This window comes from Zea mays, chromosome 8 (genome assembly GCF_902167145.1).
Source record: "Zea mays cultivar B73 chromosome 8, Zm-B73-REFERENCE-NAM-5.0, whole genome shotgun sequence".
Taxonomy (NCBI): Eukaryota; Viridiplantae; Streptophyta; class Magnoliopsida; order Poales; family Poaceae; genus Zea; species Zea mays.
The window spans coordinates 81462490-81481786 of record NC_050103.1 but is presented as its reverse complement, the minus strand read 5'-3'; positions in this window follow the sequence as shown (position 1 = coordinate 81481786).

The following is a 19297-nucleotide window of genomic DNA, read 5'->3' as shown; positions in this document are numbered from 1 at the left end:
TCCGTTGGCGGGGGAGAGGACGGGGCGAGCTCGAATGTTGTTCTTCCACCGCGCGGGGAAGATGTCGTCGATTCCGCCGCCGGCGGGCGGGTCATCGGCCGCCATTGTCGTTGTCGCGCAGCGGTGGAAGGAGTATCATGTCGTAGCTGCCGTCGAAGGACATGAACTCAAGACTCCCGAAACGGAGCACCGTCCCGGGCCGGAGAGGTTGCTGGAGACTGCCCATCTGGAGCTTGACGGGAAGCTGTTCGTCAGCACGCAGCAGACCCCTACCTGGCGCGCCAACTGTCGGCGTCTCGAGACCGGGGGGTCCCTAAGCCGACGAGTGAGTGTGCCGCGTGCCCCAGCCCAGATGGGTCGAGCGTGTGGGCGAGCGCGAAGGGGGGAAGCGAGGTGGCCGGAGACGGGCGTGAGAGAGGTGGAAATCCCGCGGCCTTCGTGTTCGTCCCGCGCCCAGGTCGGGTGCGCTTGCAGTAGGGGGTTACAAGCGTCCACGTGGGTGAGGGAAGCGAGCGGCCCCAAGAGAGCGCCTGTCCCGTCCTCGTCCCCGCGCGGCCAACCTTCTCTAAGAAGGCCCTTGTCCTTCCTTTTATAGGCGTAAGGAGAGGATCCAGGTGTACAATGGGGGTGTAGCAGAGTGCTACGTGTCTAGCGGGGGGAGAGCTAGCGCCCTAAGTACATGCCAATGTGGCAGCCGGAGAGATCTTGGCACCCTGCTGGTGTGATGTTGTGGCTGTCGGAGGAGCAACGGAGCCTGGCGGAGGGACAGCTGTCGGAGCGGTCGAGTCCTTGCTGACGTCCCCCTGCTTCCGTAAGGGAGCTGAGAGCCGCCGTCGTCACAGGGCTAGCGGGGCGCCATCATTGCCTATCTAGCGGAGCTAGCCAGATGGGACACCGGTCTTGTTCTCTGCGGCCCGAGTCGGTTCGGGGTAGGGTGATGATGGCGCTTCCTGTTGATGTGGCTGGCCTGTGCCCTAGGTCGGGCGACGTGGAGGCTCCTCCAAAGCCGAGGTCGAGACTGTCTTCCATGGCCGAGGCCGAGCCCGAGCCCCTGGGTCGGGCGAGGCGAAGGTTGTTCGGCAGAGGCCAGGGCGGAGTCCGAGCCCTGGGGTCGGGCGAAGCGGAGTTCGTCGTCTTCTGGGGCTGAGCCCGAGTCCGAGCCCTGGGTCGGGCGGAGCGGAGTTCGCCATCTTCCGAGGCTTAGCCCGAGTCCGAGCCCTGGGTCGGGCGGAGCGGAGTTCGCCGTCTTCCGGGGCTTAGCCCGAGTCCGAGCCCTGGGTCGGGCGGAGCGGAGTTCACCGTCTTCCGGGGCTTAGCCCGAGTCCGAGCCCTGGGTCGGGCGGAGCGGAGTTCGCCGTCTTCCGGGGCTTAGCCCGAGTCCGAGCCCTGGGTCAGGCGGAGCGGAGTTTCCTATGGCGCCTTTGGCAGGGCCTGACTGCATGTCAGTCTCACTCTGTCAAGTGGCACTGCAGTCGGAGTGGCGCAGGCGGCGCCGTCCTTCTGTAAGACCGGTCAGTGGAGCGGCGAAGTGACGGCGGTCACTTCGGCTCTGCCGGGGGGGGCGCGTCAGGATAAAGGTGTCAGGCCACCTTTGCGTTAAATGCTCCTGCGACTTGGTCGGTCGGCGCGACGATTTAGTCAGGGTTGCTTCTTAGCGAAGGCAAGGCCTCGGGCGAGCCGGAGATGTGTCCGCCGTTAAAGGGGGGCCTCGGGCGAGACGGAAATCCCTCGGGGTCGGCTGCCCTTGCCCGAGGCTAGGCTCGGGCGAGGCGTGATCGAGTCGCTCGTATGGACTGATCCCTGACTTAATCGCACCCATCAGGCCTCTGCAGGTTTATGCTGATGGGGGTTACCAGCTGAGAATTAGGCGTCTTGAGGGTACCCCTAATTATGGTCCCCGACAGGAATACTGAGCAGTGTAATGTACTTGTAACAACGCACCTACGCTCAGGTAAGAAGGTTAGTTACCATAATGAGTTGCCCTATGGTTAAAGTGTGGCAACGGCGCCTATGCGCGACTCGGCGCTTAATGATGAGCTGGCCTCCATATAGCAATATATGGAGTATAAACTATGATAAACTGTCATGTGTGACTTGCATCATTGGGAAATTAGGCTGTGATGAGAATTTTCTGCAGGTACACTAACCTCGAAAACGTATGTGTAGTTGACGATAAGCAAAATACCGTGAGAGTCATAAGTATGCCACCGAGATAGAACGCTATTGCCACATATGTTGGCAAAATTTGTGAGGACGTGTAGGACGCGCATGCATCCTGATTGTTGCATTATGTTTGTTACCTGTACATCCAAAATGCTTCTCTCATCTTTATTCCTGTCGGGGACCATAATTAGGGGTACCCTCAAGACGCCTAATTCTCAGCTGGTAACCCCCATCAGCATAAAGCTGCAGAGGCCTGATGGGTGCGATTAAGTCAGGGATCAGTCCATACGAGCGACTCGATCACGCCTCGCCCGAGCCTAGCCTCGGGCAAGGGCAGCCGACCCCAAGGGATTTCCGTCTCGCCCGAGGCCCCCCTTTAACGACGGACACATCTCCGGCTCGCCCGAGGCCTTGCCTTCGCTAAGAAGCAACCCTGACTAAATCGCCGCGCCGACCGACCGAGTCGCAGGAGCATTTAACGCAAAGGTAGCCTGACACCTTTATCCTAATGCGCGCCCCCCAGTAGAGCCGAAGTGACCGCCGTCACTTCGCCGCTCCACTGACCGGTCTGACAGAAAGACAGCGCCGCCTGCGCCACTCCGACTGCAGTGCCACTTGACAGAGTGAGACTGACAGGCAGTCAGGCCCTGCCAAAGGCGCCATAGGAAACTCCGCTCCGCCCGACCCAGGGCTCGGACTCGGGCTAAGCCCCGGAAGACGGCGAACTCCGCTCCGCCCGACCCAGGGCTCGGACTCGGGCTAAGCCCCGGAAGACGGCGAACTCCGCTCCGCCCGACCCAGGGCTCGGACTCGGGCTCAGCCCCAGAAGACGACGAACTCCGCTCCGCCCGACCCAGGGCTCGGACTCGAGCTCAGCCCCAGAAGACGACGAACTCCGCTCCGCCCGACCCAGGGCTCGGACTCGGGCTCAGCCCCAGAAGACGACGAACTCCGCTTCGCCCGACCCCAGGGCTCGGACTCCGCCCTGGCCTCTGCCGAACAACCTTCGCCTCGCCCGACCCAGGGGCTCGGGCTCGGCCTCGGCCATGGAAGACAGACTCGACCTCGGCTTCGGAGGAGCCTCCACGTCGCCCGACCTAGGGCACAGGCCAGCCACGTCAACAGGAAGCGCCATCATCACCCTACCCCGAACCGACTCGGGCCACAGAGAACAAGACCGGTGTCCCATCTGGCTAGCTCCGCCAGATAGGCAATGATGGCGCCCTGCTAGCCCTGTGACGACGGCGGCTCTCAGCTCCCTTACGGAAGCAGGGGGACGTCAGCAAGGACTCGACCGCTCCGACAACTGTCCCTCCGCCAGGCTCCGTTGCTCCTCCGACAGCCACGACATCACACCAGCAGGGTGCCAAGATCTCTACGGCTGCCACATTGGCATGTACTTAGGGCGCTAGCTCTCCCCCCGCTAGACACGTAGCACTCTGCTACACCCCCATTGTACACCTGGATCCTCTCCTTACGCCTATAAAAGGAAGGACCAGGGCCTTCTTAGAGAAGGTCGGCCGCGCGGGGACGAGGACGGGACAGGCGCTCTCTTGGGGCCGCTCGCTTCCCTCACCCGCGTGGACGCTTGTAACCCCCTACTGCAAGCGCACCCGACCTAGGCGCGGGACGAACACGAAGGCCGCGGGATTTCCACCTCTCTCACGCCCGTCTCCGGCCACCTCGCTTCCCCCATTCGCGCTCGCCCACGCGCTCGACCCATCTGGGCTGGGGCACGCGGCACACTCACTCGTCGGCTTAGGGACCCCCCGGTCTCGAGACGCCGACAGTTGGCGCGCCAGGTAGGGGCCTGCTGCGTGCTGACGAACAGCTTCCCGTCAAGCTCCAGATGGGCAGCCTCCAGCAACCTCTCCGGCCCGGGACGGTGCTCCGTTTCGGGAGTCTTGAGTTCATGTCCTTCGACGGCAACTACGACATGATACTCCTTCCACCGCCGCGCGACAACGACAATGGCGGCCGACGACCCACCCGCCGGCGGCGGAATCGACGACATCTTCCCCGCGCGGTGGAAGAACAACATTCGAGCTCGCCCCGTCCTCTCCCTCGCTAACGGAGGAGGAGGCGGGGCAACCAAGGCCAAGCGGGAGGCCGCGCTTCGTCGGCTGTCGAGCGAATCGACGTCCCCAGCGCCCCAACGGGGGGCGCGTCGGGCGTCGACCTCGCGTTTGAGACGAAGGCGAGCGCCGTCCCTCCGCGACACACCAATCCCGAGCAAGTGGACGACGCCAGCGCACTCGCGGAAGGCTTGCAGGACGTCGCCCTCGTACCTAAGACGACGGTGCAGTCAGTCCCCGACGTGACTATGTCGCTCCTCGTCGACCAAAAGGTACCGACTGATTCCCATCCTACGTCATTTCGACTCGGCCTCAACCCGCCTAGCGACCTTGCTTTGGCGGGCGCTCTCATTGAGGCGAGTGCAACCCCTCTGGGGTTTCGTATGCGGTCGCCTTGGGACCGATTGACGGACGTCTCGACCTACGGGCCCTCTAGGTCCGAGGAAGACGACGATCCCAGCATCTGTTGGGATTTCTCTGGATTTGGCAACCCCAGTGCCATGCGGTACTTTATGACCGCATGTGACTACTGCCTCTCCGACCGCTCCAACGGAAGCCGCAGCCTTGACGACGAGGACTGCGGCCCAAGCCGCGAATGTTTCCACGTCGAGCTAGGGGATCCCTCCGAAGGCAACCATCTCGGCATGCCGGAGGACGGTGATCTCCCTAGGCCGGTGCCTGGCGCTGACATCCCGCGGGAGCTAGCTGTGGTCCCCGTTCCGGCGGGGGGTCACGACCCACAGCTCGAGCAAGTCCGCGGGGCGCAGGCCAGGCTCGACGAGGGAGCAGGAGCGCTTGAGTCGATCCGCCGGGACGTCAGGCAGGTATGGGCGGGCCAACCCCCGGCCGGAGAAATACGTCACCTGCCCCAGGGTTTCCAGCATCGCGTCGCCTACGACGTCAGGGTCAGGCCGCCACCCGCATCCAGCGGGGTCGGTCAGAACCTGGCAGCCGCAGCGATGCTCCTCCGCGCGATGCCGGAGCCATCAACCACCGAGGGTCGGCGAATCCAGGGAGAGCTCAAGAATCTCCTGGAAGGCGCTGCGGTCCGACGGGCCGAGAGCTCTGCCTCCCGAAGGCAGGGATACCCCTCGGAACCTCATGCCACGACTTCCCGATTCATGCGGGAAGCCTCGGTCTACACCGGGCGCACGCGCAACACCGCGCCTGCGGCCCCAGGGCACCTCGGCAACGAGCACCATCGCCGCGACCGTCGGGCCCACCTCGACGAAAGGGTGCGCCGAGGCTACCGCCCCAGGTGTGGGGGACGCTACGACAGCGGGGAGGATCGGAGTCCCTCGCCCGAACCACCCGGTCCACAGGCCTTCAGTCGGGCCATCCGACGGGCGCCGTTCCCGACCCGGTTCCGACCCTCGACTACTATCACAAAGTACTCGGGGGAAACGAGACCGGAACTGTGGCTCGCAGACTACCGCCTGGCCTGCCAACTGGGTGGAACGGACGATGACAACCTCATCATCCGCAACCTCCCCCTGTTCCTCTCCGACACTTCTCACGCCTGGTTGGAGCACCTGCCTCCGGGGCAGATCTCCAACTGGGATTACTTGGTCCAAGCCATCGCCGGCAATTTCCAGGGCACGTACGTGCGCCCCGGGAATTCCTGGGACCTCCGAAGCTGCCGGCAACAGCCAGGAGAGTCTCTTCAGGACTACATCCGGCGATTCTCGAAGCAGCGCACCGAGCTGCCCAACATCACCGACTCGGATGTCATCGGCGCGTTCCTTGCCGGCACCACCTGCCGCGACCTGGTGAGTAAGTTGGGTCGCAAGACCCCCACCAGGGCGAGCGAGCTGATGGACATCGCCACCAAGTTCGCCTCTGGCCAGGAGGCGGTCGAGGCTATCTTCCGAAAGGACAAGCAGCCCCAGGGCCGCCCATCGGAAGAGGCTCCCGAGGCGTCTACTCCGCGCTGCACCAAGAAGAAAGGCAAGAAGAAGTCGCAAACGAAACGCGACGCCGCCGACGCGGACCTTGTCGCCGCCGCCGAGTACAAGAACCCTCGGAAGCCCCCCAGAGGTGCTAACCTCTTCGACAAGATGCTCAAGGAGCCGTGCCCCTACCATCAGGGGTCCGTCAAGCACACCCTCGAGGAGTGCGTCATGCTTCGGCGCCACTTCCACAGGGCCGGGCCACCCGCAGAAGGTGGCAGGGCCCACGACGACGACAAAAAGGAAGATCACCAAGCAGGAGAGTTCCCCGAGGTCCGCGACTGCTTCATGATCTACGGTGGGCATGCAGCGAATGCCTCGGCTCGGCATCGCAAGCAAGAGCGCCGGGAGGTCTGCTCGGTGAAGGTGGCGGCGCCAGTCTACCTAGACTGGTCCGACAAGCCCATCACCTTCGACCAAGCTGACCACCCCGACCACGTGCCGAGCCCGGGGAAATACCCGCTCGTCGTCGACCCCATCGTCGGCGACGTCAGGCTCACCAAGGTCCTGATGGACGGGGGCAGCTGCCTCAACATCATCTACGCCGAGACCCTCAGGCTCCTGCGCGTCGATCTGTCCTCCGTCCGAGCAGGCGCTGCGCCCTTACACGGGATCATTCCTGGGAAGCGCGTCCAGCCCCTCGGACGACTCGACCTTCCCGTCTGCTTCGGAACGCCCTCCAACTTCCGAAGGGAGACTTTGACGTTCGAGGTGGTCGGGTTCCGAGGAACCTACCACGCGGTACTGGGGAGGCCATGCTACGCGAAGTTCATGGCCGTCCCCAACTACACCTACATGAAGCTCAAGATGCCGGGCCCCAACGGGGTCATCACCGTCGGCCCCACGTACAAACACGCGTTCGAATGCGACGTGGAGTGCGTGGAGTACGCCGAGGCCCTCGCCGAGTCCGAGGCCCTCATCGCCGACCTGGAGAACCTCTCCAAAGAGGTGCCAGACGTGAAGCGTCATGCCGGCAACTTCGAGCCAGCGGAGACGGTTAAGGCCGTCCCTCTCGACCCCAGTGGCGACACCTCCAAGCAGATCCGGATCGGTTCCGGGCTCGACCCCAAATAGGAAGCAGTGCTCGTCGACTTTCTCCGCGCAAACGCCGACGTCTTTGCGTGGAGTCCCTCGGACATGCCCGGCATACCGAGGGATGTCGCCGAGCACTCGCTGGATATTCGGGCTGGAGCCCGACCCGTCAGGCAGCCTCTGCGCCGATTCGACGAGGAGAAGCGCAGAGTGATAGGCGAGGAGATCCACAAGCTAAAAGAAGCGAAAAGTGTCAAGCTCAGCCCTGAAAGGCGAGTCCTCGGGGCGTCCCAGGGCACGGTCTTGGAGTTCATTATCTCCAAACGGAGCATCGAAGCCAACCAGGAGAAAACCCCGACCATCGCACGGCACCCCGAGCCCTTGCTGGGGGTACCCGGGGGCTGCACACACCCCCGAGAAAGGCCGCCTGTCATCGCCGACGTTCTGGAGCCCGGAACGTACGAGCTGGCCGGCGGTCAAGGCGAGGTCTACGGCAACGCTTGGAACGTCTGACAGCTACGTCGCTTCTACCCTTAAGATGTTTTCAAGCTGTTCGTATACCTCGCTCATACACAAGTATCAGTCGTCAAGGAAGGGTCGGCCTCGCCTCGGCAGAGCCCGACCCTCCCTCGGGGGCTAAAAAGGGGGAACCCCTCTGCGTCGAGATTGGGTGTACTTCTCCGCATCAAAAAATTTCGATCAAAAAGGGGCTTTTGCGTTCTCCCGGCTATGTCAGAAGCAGGGTCCCGAGGAGCGAACGTGGGTACATGTAAGTGGCGAGGCCGACTGAGCCGAGGAACTCCTATGCCTCCGGGTTAGGGACACCTCACTCATCACCTGCCACGAAAAATGACCCAACTCGGGAAGCCACCCTATTATTGACAAGCTAGGCCGGACACGCAAATTGAAAGAAAGGAGAGTACGACTTCATGCAAGAAAAACAAAGTGTTCAGGCCTTAGCGGCCGCGGTAAGACGCACATCCAACAGAAACTGTTCCAACAAGAGTTAGGCGCCGCCTTGGGAAGGAGCCGCGCCCTCAGTTCCGTCCCCACCGTCGGTAAGGTCCATCTCGGCTTCCGGCGACGGCGCAGGGGGAAGGATCTCCGCCTCAAAGGTGGTCGCCAGCGCCGCGCTCGGACCCGCGGCGACCTCGTCGAGCCGCTGAACTTCTGCCAGGGCAGCTTCGTCTTTGTCAGGAAGACAATACCCCTCACTAACCCGTTCCAGGTCCACAACATAATGGGAAGCGAGCACGGCGAAGGCCCGCCTGACGCCGTGGTGTAGAGCCTCGCGGACTCTGCCGCGCGCGTGATCACCCAAGGCTTGAAGGCGGCTTTGAGGGGAGCTTCCTGAAGGGACGTCGCCGGAGCCAAAGATCCGATAAACGTCCGAGACGGCCTCGGACATGGCCGCGAGGTCAGCCTCCCTCTTCTCGGCAGCTCCGGCAAGCGCCTCGGCGAGCGCCTTGGCGGACTCGTCAAGGGCGGACTCGAGCTCTGCGAACAACCAGAAGAAAGACCTCAAGCACAAGCAGAGGAAACAGACAAGAACAAGAACCAGGGACGGCCAAGGCGTACCTCCGGCTCGGGCACGCTGCTCCAAGGCCGCGACCTGGGCTGCGGCTAGGTCAGCCGCGAGGGTCTCAGCCCGGCTTTCGGCCTCGGCAGCCCGGCCCCGAGATTGGTCCCGCTCCTCGACGACCTGGACGAACTCCGACCGCTGCCGTTGCGCCTCCGCGCGCGCTGCTGCCGCCTCGGCTCTCAGGTCAGCGCAGAGCAACTGGAGGTCCGCTACCTTGGCATCCTGCTGAGAAAGGCGCGCAGTAGCCCCGGCGAGCGAGGTCCTCAGGGATCGCAGCGAGCCCCAGACATCGACCTCGCGGCGGATGAACGACGACTTGGAGGCGCTCAGATCCGTCAGATCCTGGGGGATGGAAACAGGGCGTCACGACGAATGCCTCGCTCACAGAAAGGAAAAGGTATGCCTGAAACCGTTACCTGGAGGATTTTGGGGACGTCCCTGCAGAAAACCTCCAGCGACGACCGGAGTGACCCCACCGTTGCTTCAGCATGCTCGCGGAGCTCATCCCAGGATTGGTCCTCCTGTTCATCGTCGAGAACAAAGATAGGGTCCGAGGCCTCGCGGGTCTGGAATCGGAGCAACTGGCGCCGGGCCTCGGGGCTCCGCCGCACAGCGATGAGGCTGCCGCCCGGCTGGACGGATCGCGCGTCCACGCCCACCTCTTCCGAGGCACTGGGCGCCGACGCATCAGCCATCCCGACGCTGGCAGCAACCGGTCGCTCTCCGACTGGGACGGCGGCGACTTCGGTAGCGGCAGGCGCCAGCATGGCCGGCACGACAGGCGGGCTCGGGACCACGTCGGCGTCAGCCGCCTCCCCTATCACGATGGCCGCCTCGGCAGAAGAGCCAGCCTCGAGAACCTGCTCCCCAGAGACAGGCGACGCCCGAGCCCCCTGCGGTGAAACGCCCTGCGAAAGGGTCGGCTGAACGACAAGGCCCGGGGCGGCGCTGGCCGCACAGACCGGCGCCGTCTTAAGGGCCTTCCGGGGTGCCAGGTCGGTCTGGCCATGGCTTCGCTTGCTGAATAAAAAAAAGAAAAAAAAAGAAAAGGAAAATCACGGCCGAGACATATGAATGGGAAGCCAAGACGAAGACATTCCGAGATACTTACCCACTTCGGGCCATGATCCACCGCGCCTGGGGGGAGGTTTCTTGGATCCCGGCTCCCGAAACAGCCGCCGAGGTCCGCTTCGCCGGCAACTTCGGCGCCACCCTTGCTTTGGACGCCCGGGGAGCAGATTGCCCGGGCACGGTCGCGATGACTTGAGGGTCACCCCCATGCGCTGCCGGTACGAGCGGCGGCCCCTAGGGAGCAGACGCCCTGACCTGGCCCTCTGGAGCCACCTCAGCTCCTCCAGCCGAGGGGTCAGGTGACCTCTTGGGTCGCCCCCGTGCCTCGGGCCGGGACCCCGACGCCCCAACTCTGGGGACTGACGGTGTCGGCCCGCTCGGGGGCTGGCTCGACGGCTCCTGGCCACACCCCAAGCCGGGGCTGAGGCCGAGACGGGCGGCCATGTCGTCCTCCTCCTCATCATCGTCGTCATCGTCGTCGTCGGGCGTCTCCGGCGACGGCTGCCTTGGGAGTCCTTCCCTCTCCTACTGGCGACGGCGCTTCTCCAAGGCGTCCCGAGCCCGCCTCCGCTCGCGGGCCCGGGCCTTCTCCGCGTCCTTCTTCTTCTTCTTCTCCTCCGCGGCGACCCGCCTCGCTGCTCGGTCCACCGCGTCCTCCGGGACCCGTGGCAGGGAGGGCTTGTGCCACCCCACCTCCTAAAGAAGGGGGGAAAGAAACCCGATCGTAAGAACCAGGAGCAACCCGATGTATGAAGAAGGAAGGAGCGAACACTCACCAGAGTTACGCACCCCTGGTCGGGGCGCATCCGAAGCTGGGAGAAGGCGTGGGAGTCCGGCTTCCCCATCGCAGCCGACACCCGCCATTGGAGGGCGTCGAAGGGAAGAGGATCAGGGGACATTCGTGAGCCCTCCCAGTCAGCCTCCGGGGTCATCTCCCAAAGCGGCAGCCGCCGCTCCGCCAAGGGAAGCACCCTCCGACGGTGGATGGCGGCAACCACTCCCGCAGCGGTGAGTCCCTCCTCCCGCAACGCCTTCAGGGCCTAGAGAAGAGGTTCGAGGTTCTTCTGTCTCTCGTGCGGGGTCCCATGACGCCAGGCGTCGGTGGCGGCGGTGACTACTCGCTGGGAGAACGGCGGGAGCAACTCACCGTCATTCCGGAGGTAGAACCACCGGCGCTGCCACCCCTTGTTCGAGGACGCGAGGATGGCAGGAATGTACTGCGACGCCCGCGACTGCCTCAGCAAGAGGGTGCAGCCGCCGGCCCGCACCGCTGCACGGACCTTCCTCTCCCCCGTCGGCAAGGCAAAAAGCTCGGCGAAGAAGAGATGAGTCCACAAATCCCAATGGGGGGCGATCCCCAAATACCCTTCGCACACCGCTACGAAGATAGCAGCCTGCGAGATGGAGTTGGGGGTGAGGTTATGCAACTCCACCCCATAGTGGAACAGGATTGCCCGCATAAAGCGGCCCGTCGGCACACCGAATCCTCGCTCGTGGAAGGAGACGAAGCTCACGACGTACCCCGGCGGTGGGGATGGAGCGACTCCGCCCATGGGAGGAATCCATTCTGGTCGCTGCTCATCGGTGAGAGGGCGAAGCAAACCCTCGCCAACCAGCTCCTCCAGATCGCTCGCCGTCACCGTGGAAAAGGGCCACGGATCGCGCGGGGAGATTATGGTCACCCGATCAGCCATCACCAAAACGGAAGGGATGGCGGCGCAAGGGGCAGGAAGGGCGGTTTCCTCTTCTCTGGCTAAAGTTTCTCGGGTTGCGAAAACCTAAAGGAAGAGGCAGGAAGCGGAGCGAAGAACCGTCACCAGACCCTCTCCCGGGTATATAAAGACCAGGGCGAGACCGTTTCCAGCGCTCCGCCCGGACCGGACGCGGGATTCAAAAAACACGAAGCGAAACAGCCGTTCCTCGAACGGCTCGCGCACGCGCAACGGCCGCCCTACCAACAACTCACCCCGTCGCATTAACTCCGCGGCGGGACAGGCGGTGCTTCTGGCAGGAGAAGCGGGCGACGCTTCGCCTTCGCCGTAATAACCGCGCCAAAAAAGGTACGCCACGTCGTTCGATTTCGTATCCTTTTCCTTTTTTCCTCTTTCTCTATCTCTTGCAACAGGGACCGGGAAAGGGGGATACCCCGAAAAGGATCAATCTCTGTGAAGGAACCGGGCTCCGAGCCCCCCTACTGATCAGAGGTTCGAAGGCTAGCCCCCCGAGGGGTTCAACAGTCGCCTCAGATCGCGTGGGCCCTACACCCACTACTGGTCAGAGGTTCGAAGGCCAGCCCCCCGAAGGGCTCCACAGCCGCCTCAGGCTACTCGGGCTCCGCGCCCATTACTGATCAGGGGTTCGAAGGCTGGCCCCCGAAGGGTTCACAGTCGCCTCAGACGCCGAGCGAGGGATGACCAGGGGTACGTTCGATACATAACCAAGGCTCGGGCTGCGCTCTCGAGGTACCCTAGGACATTTCCGAGACCAGCGGGAGCGATCTTGTAACGGAATCCCATCGGAGGGAGGCATCGAGCCCTCGGACCCCGTCGCCAGGGGGACCGGGTCCGGCAGATCACCTGCAGGTACTTTTGGGCGTGCCTCTAGGCCCCTAGCCGACCCCAACGAACGGGGCACGGACGTCCACTCGGATTACCCGCTTGCAGCTCACCGGAGACACCATGTTCGGTGCCCATCGAGGGTAACATGGCGCTCTCCCCCCCTCCTCCTTGCGGAAAGGCGACGTAGGGGCGTATGTAAAAAAGCCGAGTCTGTCCCTGATCGCCCTCTCGCCCTGTGCGGAGGCTCAGGGGCTGCTCTCGCAAACCCGGCTCCGGCCGAACCGTTGACAGCGTCAACATACCAGCCCGAGAACTTGGGCCCCGACCGTGCACCCGGGCTACGGCCAGTTCGCATGAGGGAACAACCAGACCAGCCGAAGCATTACGCAAGGCATTAAGACCTCGGGGGAGTGAAACCACTCCTCCGAGGCCTCGGGGGCTACACCCGGCGGGTGCGCTCGCGCGCACCCACCGGAACAAAATGCAATCGAGAAAGGCTGGTCCCCTTGCAAAAAAGTGCGACGAAAGCCTCCAAGCGAGTGCTAACGCTCCCTTCGAGGCTCGGGGGCTACTGTTGGGGACCATAATTAGGGGTACCCTCAAGACGCCTAATTCTCAGCTGGTAACCCCCATCAGCATAAAGCTGCAGAGGCCTGATGGGTGCGATTAAGTCAGGGATCAGTCCATACGAGCGACTCGATCACGCCTCGCTCGAGCCTAGCCTCGGGCAAGGGCAGCCGACCCCGAGGGATTTCCGTCTCGCCCGAGGCCCCCCTTTAACGACGGACACATCTCCGGCTCGCCCGAGGCCTTGCCTTCGCTAAGAAGCAACCCTGACTAAATCGCCGCGCCGACCGACCGAGTCGCAGGAGCATTTAACGCAAAGGTAGCCTGACACCTTTATCCTGACGCACGCCCCCCAGCAGAGCCGAAGTGACCGCCGTCACTTCGCCGCTCCACTGACCGGTCTGACAGAAAGACAGCGCCGCCTGCGCCACTCCGACTGCAGTGCCACTTGACAGAGTGAGACTGACAGGCAGTCAGGCCCTGCCAAAGGCGCCATAGGAAACTCTGCTCCGCCCGACCCAGGGCTCGGACTCGGGCTAAGCCCCGGAAGACGGCGAACTCCGCTCCGCCCGACCCAGGGCTCGGACTCGGGCTAAGCCCCGGAAGACGGCGAACTCCGCTCCGCCCGACCCAGGGCTCGGACTCGGGCTCAGCCCCAGAAGACGACGAACTCCGCTCCGCCCGACCCAGGGCTCGGACTCGGGCTCAGCCCCAGAAGACGACGAACTCCGCTCCGCCCGACCCAGGGCTCGGACTCGGGCTCAGCCCCAGAAGACGACGAACTCCGCTCCGCCCGACCCAGGGCTCGGACTCGGGCTCAGCCCCAGAAGACGACAAACTCCGCTCCGCCCGACCCAGGGCTCGGACTCGGGCTCAGCCCCAGAAGACGACGAACTCCCCTTCGCCCGACCCCAGGGCTCGGACTCCGCCCTGGCCTCTGCCGAACAACCTTCGCCTCGCCCGACCCAGGGGCTCGGGCTCGGCCTCGACCATGGAAGACAGACTCGACCTCGGCTTCGGAGGAGCCTCCACGTCGCCCGACCTAGGGCACATGCCAGCCACGTCAACAGGAAGCGCCATCATCACCCTACCCCGAACCGACTCGGGCCGCAGAGAACAAGACCGGTGTCCCATCTGGCTAGCTCCGCCAGATAGGCAATGATGGCGCCCCGCTAGCCCTATGACGACGGCGGCTCTCAGCTCCCTTACGGAAGCAGGGGGACGTCAGCAAGGACTCGACCGCTCCGACAGCTGTCCCTCCGCCAGGCTCCGTTGCTCCTCCGACAGCCACGACATCACACCAGCAGGGTGCCAAGATCTCTCCGGCTGCCACATTGGCATGTACTTAGGGCGCTAGCTCTACCCCCGCTAGACACGTAGCACTCTGCTACACCCCCATTATACACCTGGATCCTCTCCTTACGCCTATAAAAGGAAGGACCAGGGCCTTCTTAGAGAAGGTCGGCCACGCGGGGACGAGGACGGGACAGGCGCTCTCTTGGGGCCGCTCGCTTCCCTCACCCGCGTGGACGCTTGTAACCCCCTACTGCAAGCGCACCCGACCTGGGCGCGGGACGAACACGAAGGCCGCGGGATTTCCACCTCTCTCACGCCCGTCTCCGGCCACCTCGCTTCCCCCCTTCGCGCTCGCCCACGCGCTCGACCCATCTGGGCTGGGGCACGCGGCACACTCACTCGTCGGCTTAGGGACCCCCCGGTCTCGAGACGCCGACAATTCCAGTAGCCATTGATTGTAGATAATATGGTGTAATGCTGAATTATGAACTTCGATGAAATAGGTGTCCTCCATTCTTTAGGTGACCTCTTAAGGTGCTTTATGTGCTTGCTCCTGTGCTTGATGTGTCGATAGAAAGTTGGTAATTGATTGCCTAAACCCAAAACTAGGCCATGTTCTTATTTAGTGAACCATGACCCAAAACTTAAATTTTTCCGTTATCACTCCATGACCAAACACATACAAATAAATGCTTAGATAATTTCTTTGTTGTACATAAAGTGTACCCGGACTGGAAACAAGAATCTTGAGTCATATTCCCATCTTAGATCATGCCCTTGTTCGATTGGCGCAAGCTGATGTCTCTATTCCAGTTTGCCTGTTCTTAAGGATCGCCATGTTATTTTACCAACCTAATTTAGGAAAGACATGTCCGATCATTTTCTTGAGTTTGATGCCTTTGGCTTCCCCATACTTATCGAAGGCATACCAACTTAATCTTATGATTGTTTTCCCCTGTATCTAGTCAGATACTGATCCTTGACCTTGTGATCTCTACGATGGGCATAGAAATATGCTTGGGGCTGAAGTAACAGTCTCCCATCGTACTCCTTTCATCAAATTTAGGTTATGGCCATGCCTTGTTCATTTCATCGGGCCATGACCTCTTTGACTCTCTACTTGTAACCATTCTTACAAGTAAAGTATCTCTTATATATTGTCACCCTTGCTCAGTTTATTTGTGATGCGTGAGATTTCTTATTGGTTACATCTGGTAATGGTGTTATGACTAAAACAAGTGGTGTCGTGACGAAACCGAGGGCCTTCTAGGTGTGCGCACATGGTTGCGCTACTCGGCACACGTTAGTATCATAGTTAGTAGTCATAATCCATTATGAGATTATATCAATATGTTATCTTCCGTGGACCTTTCCTTGAAACAATTTCTATGTTGTTTGTCAAGTTATCAAGCAACATCTATCATCCCTGTTGGATCAAAAGGGCATACCACTTTCATGTGTGGTCTTATTTCTTTTGATCTTGGTAGTGACTACTCATACAAGTTCCCTTTACGTACTTTGTGTAAAGGTGAAGCCTTGGAGTTTTTTAGTGCTGGAAAACAACTGATTAGCTCTCAATATGGAGATCTGTTTCCCCTGCTGCTGAGATGCAGGAGTTTGTTCATTCGCTCTCTTATTTAATCCATGTATTCCCTAACCAAGTGGATAATGCGTCTCGCATGAAGAAACGGATGAACAACATGACCAAATAGATTTCTAACCAAGTGCAGGATTTCCTATTAGCAAATGTGAACTCTCAACCCTTGGCTTACTGATGGTACTGAGAGGACTTGCTCAATGTCAAAAGTAGTTCAACAAGTTGGTTTTGACTAACTTGTAACTGCATTTGAAACAAAGGTTGAGTTTAGAGATCGTTTTATCGATTTGCCTGAACTCACTTTGGTTCACCCCACCCTAAAGGAAGTACTTACGAGAATCAAATTAAGTCAACTGGTAACCACCTAGTTATCGCTCTAGTCACGCCTCGACCGCCACATGCGTGCTTTTCCAGCGTGTGTGATCATGTCGAGCCATGCCTAGTGCATGATAAAATGGATTGGTTGCGAAGACAACATCAACGGATCTCTTCGTTGATATTTTTAGAGTCTCTATCATTTTCTTGGACTTGGATTTTCTAGCTAGCCACGAGTTAAATGTGATGTTATTCGACATTCACACTCGTCTCGTGTGCTATGAACTTATTGCGACCACTTGTTGGTAAACGTTTTCTGTGTGTTTACCCAAGAGGTTGCATTTGGTTCTGTTTGGGTAAAAATCGCGTAATTGCCACTCGCTCAACAGACTCAGATAGTACTGTGTCATCAGAAAAAGCAAACTGCACACATGGAACCTTATGTGTTCTTCTGTCAGACAGCGTCTCTATTGGTGGACATCTCTAAATTAGCCTAAGGCGACACATGATATGTCCACTAGAGAAACAACATCCTGAGACACCCGCCTTTGCTTGGAGCTGTTTTATGGTTACCACTGATATGGATAGGAGTTACATTATTCTCTACTCTTAAAAGTCTTTCGTTCCGAATCTCGGGACGAGATTCTTTTAAGGGGGAGGGTTGTAACACCCCAGGTGTTTATCGTCTGCTCGACCACAATTGCGGGCCTTAACACGTGATAGCGATGAATAAAACGGACACTAAATTTTAATTATCTCGCAAAGGTTCGAGTTTGGTGCCATTTTCATTTCGATAATCTACGTAATTAAAAGGGGTTCGAGAAATTTTTGGATTATCGAATCTTCGTTTGCTGGCGATTTTTGAACTGTTCGGATCATGCGCGTAAGTGAATACGGAAATCAGAAAACTTCTGATTTTATGAACAATTTGGAGCCCGCGCTGTCCGAACAGAACGATGCGCTAGCTGATAAAGTAAATCGTTCCTCTCAGCATGTGATCGTTGGTGTCAGATCAAATGATCGATCACTAGTGAGGATCGTAAAAATTTGACGAAACTAAATAACAGTCTCTCTGTTTTAATCTGTTTCGTCTGTCGCGGGTTCGACATCGTTTTTTTATCTATCCGGGCTTTTCCTATATTTTTGTGATGTTAGGAACATAGTTGTTCCGAAAATCGGTGCGTCCGGTGATTATTTAAAATTCATCGCCCGTGCGAATATAAATTCGGAAGCTCGACCCACTCTGATGATTTTATTCGGAACAAATTAATCGGAACTCGACGAAAATGGTTTTCAGTCCGAAACAAACCAGACCAGTGTAATTAGAACTGAAAGCGAGTAATTGATAATTAAGTTGGTTCACTAATTCGTAGTCCGAAAAATAATATGTGTAACCTAAATATCATTTTAATTCGATCTGTTTACCTCCTACCTGAACAAATCCAAATAATTGGATATTAATAACTGGTAGAAATTTATCTGGTTCTAGGAATGTTTTTCAAGTTAAACAGATATTGTCGTCAATATTATTTCGGTCTGGCTCATTTATACCTCTCTCAAACTATAACCTAATATTTAGATTTATGTTTTTGTTATAAATATATCCTTGTTTTGGTAGCGTCGTGTGGGGAAAAAATAGAGATATTTTTTTGTTGTGATATCCATGGTGCTTAATGCTTGGTTTTAAAGTGTTTCATCCTTTTTAGTGTAGATTATCTATATTATACTCGTTATACATGTGCTCATACATGTGCATCGTGCATCTCATGAGGTACGATAAATAATCGCGTGATGCGAAATATGAGCCAAGTCGACCCCAAGAGCGGGCTACTCCGCATGGTGATGTTGATAGACCGACGAAACAAGTATCAGAACAAAGGATACTCGTCAAGCGGACATCGCCTAACAAACACTAACCTAATGTTATTCAGGCAAGCCCCGGTGCATTTGCCACCTTCCTTGATGTTTTAAAATCTTTCTCACTTGCTTGATGCATTAGGTGATAGGAGTTGATTGATAAAACAATTCCTGCATTACCTTCCTTGAATTTGATTACCTTCCTTGATCACCCATTTTACAAAAGATTTTGATGCTTAGCCTTGCTTTAGAAAAACAAAATGTTTTGTTTTACAAAAGATGATGTGGCAAAAGTGGGTGGGATGTTTTCGAAAATAAAATGTGATGGTGGATCCATCAGAGCCTTGATGGGTTCAACATCGGAAAAGATGTACCTCTGCCAGGTACCAAACTTTGGGTTTGAAATGATTAAGCCGAGACCGGGCGGGTGACTTGCACGAGAAAGGAGTCTCGGTGTAGTGTCTCCGTCTGAGTCGATTAAGGACCGTCTCGATGTAGGCCTGCTGACTGGGGACCCTTTAACTGGTCACATGCCTCATCATGGGTAAGCCTTGCCTCGGTCAGACTAAGGCCAGAATAAGATAACATGGAATGGGCGTGGAGCGGTGGCGAGAGTAGCGTTTACCCTCCGTAGCAAGAGGCTGGACGGTGGTGTATCTGTGCTCTCGGTTTGCGTGAACCTGATCTGGTCTTAAGAACCCCGGTGGCGGGTTGACATATGCAAGGGTTAAGTGCTACATATGTCGTGTGATTGGAGATCCTCAGCTGAGTATAATCGATTCGGATCGCCGTACCTTCGCGGTTATGAAGACTTGGTCACTGACTTACACGTAGCAATCCACTAAAGATGATGGTTTGTTTAAGAAATTGGCTAGTGCAGGCCAAGTGATTGAACTAGGGTAGAAAGAACTCTAGTTGCAGGTAAACTTAACTTGACAAATAAAACTGGATTTTTAAGGATCCACTTTAGTAAGCATTTCTGCAAAACAGAGTCTTTAATTATTGAGAAGCCTTACCTTGACTCCCTTAAGCCAGCATACCATTGAGAGTCTTTTCTTTAGTCGGGTAAGACTTGCTGAGTAATTCCATACTCAGGGTTTTATTCCCTGTTGTTTTTCAGGTTTTAGTTTTGTGCTGCTGATGATGGTGTTAAGTGTCGGTGGGCTCGGCCTTCTTATAAGTCTAAGTAACCCTTCTATACTTCTTATTGAGGATGATCCCTTGAGCTAGCATAT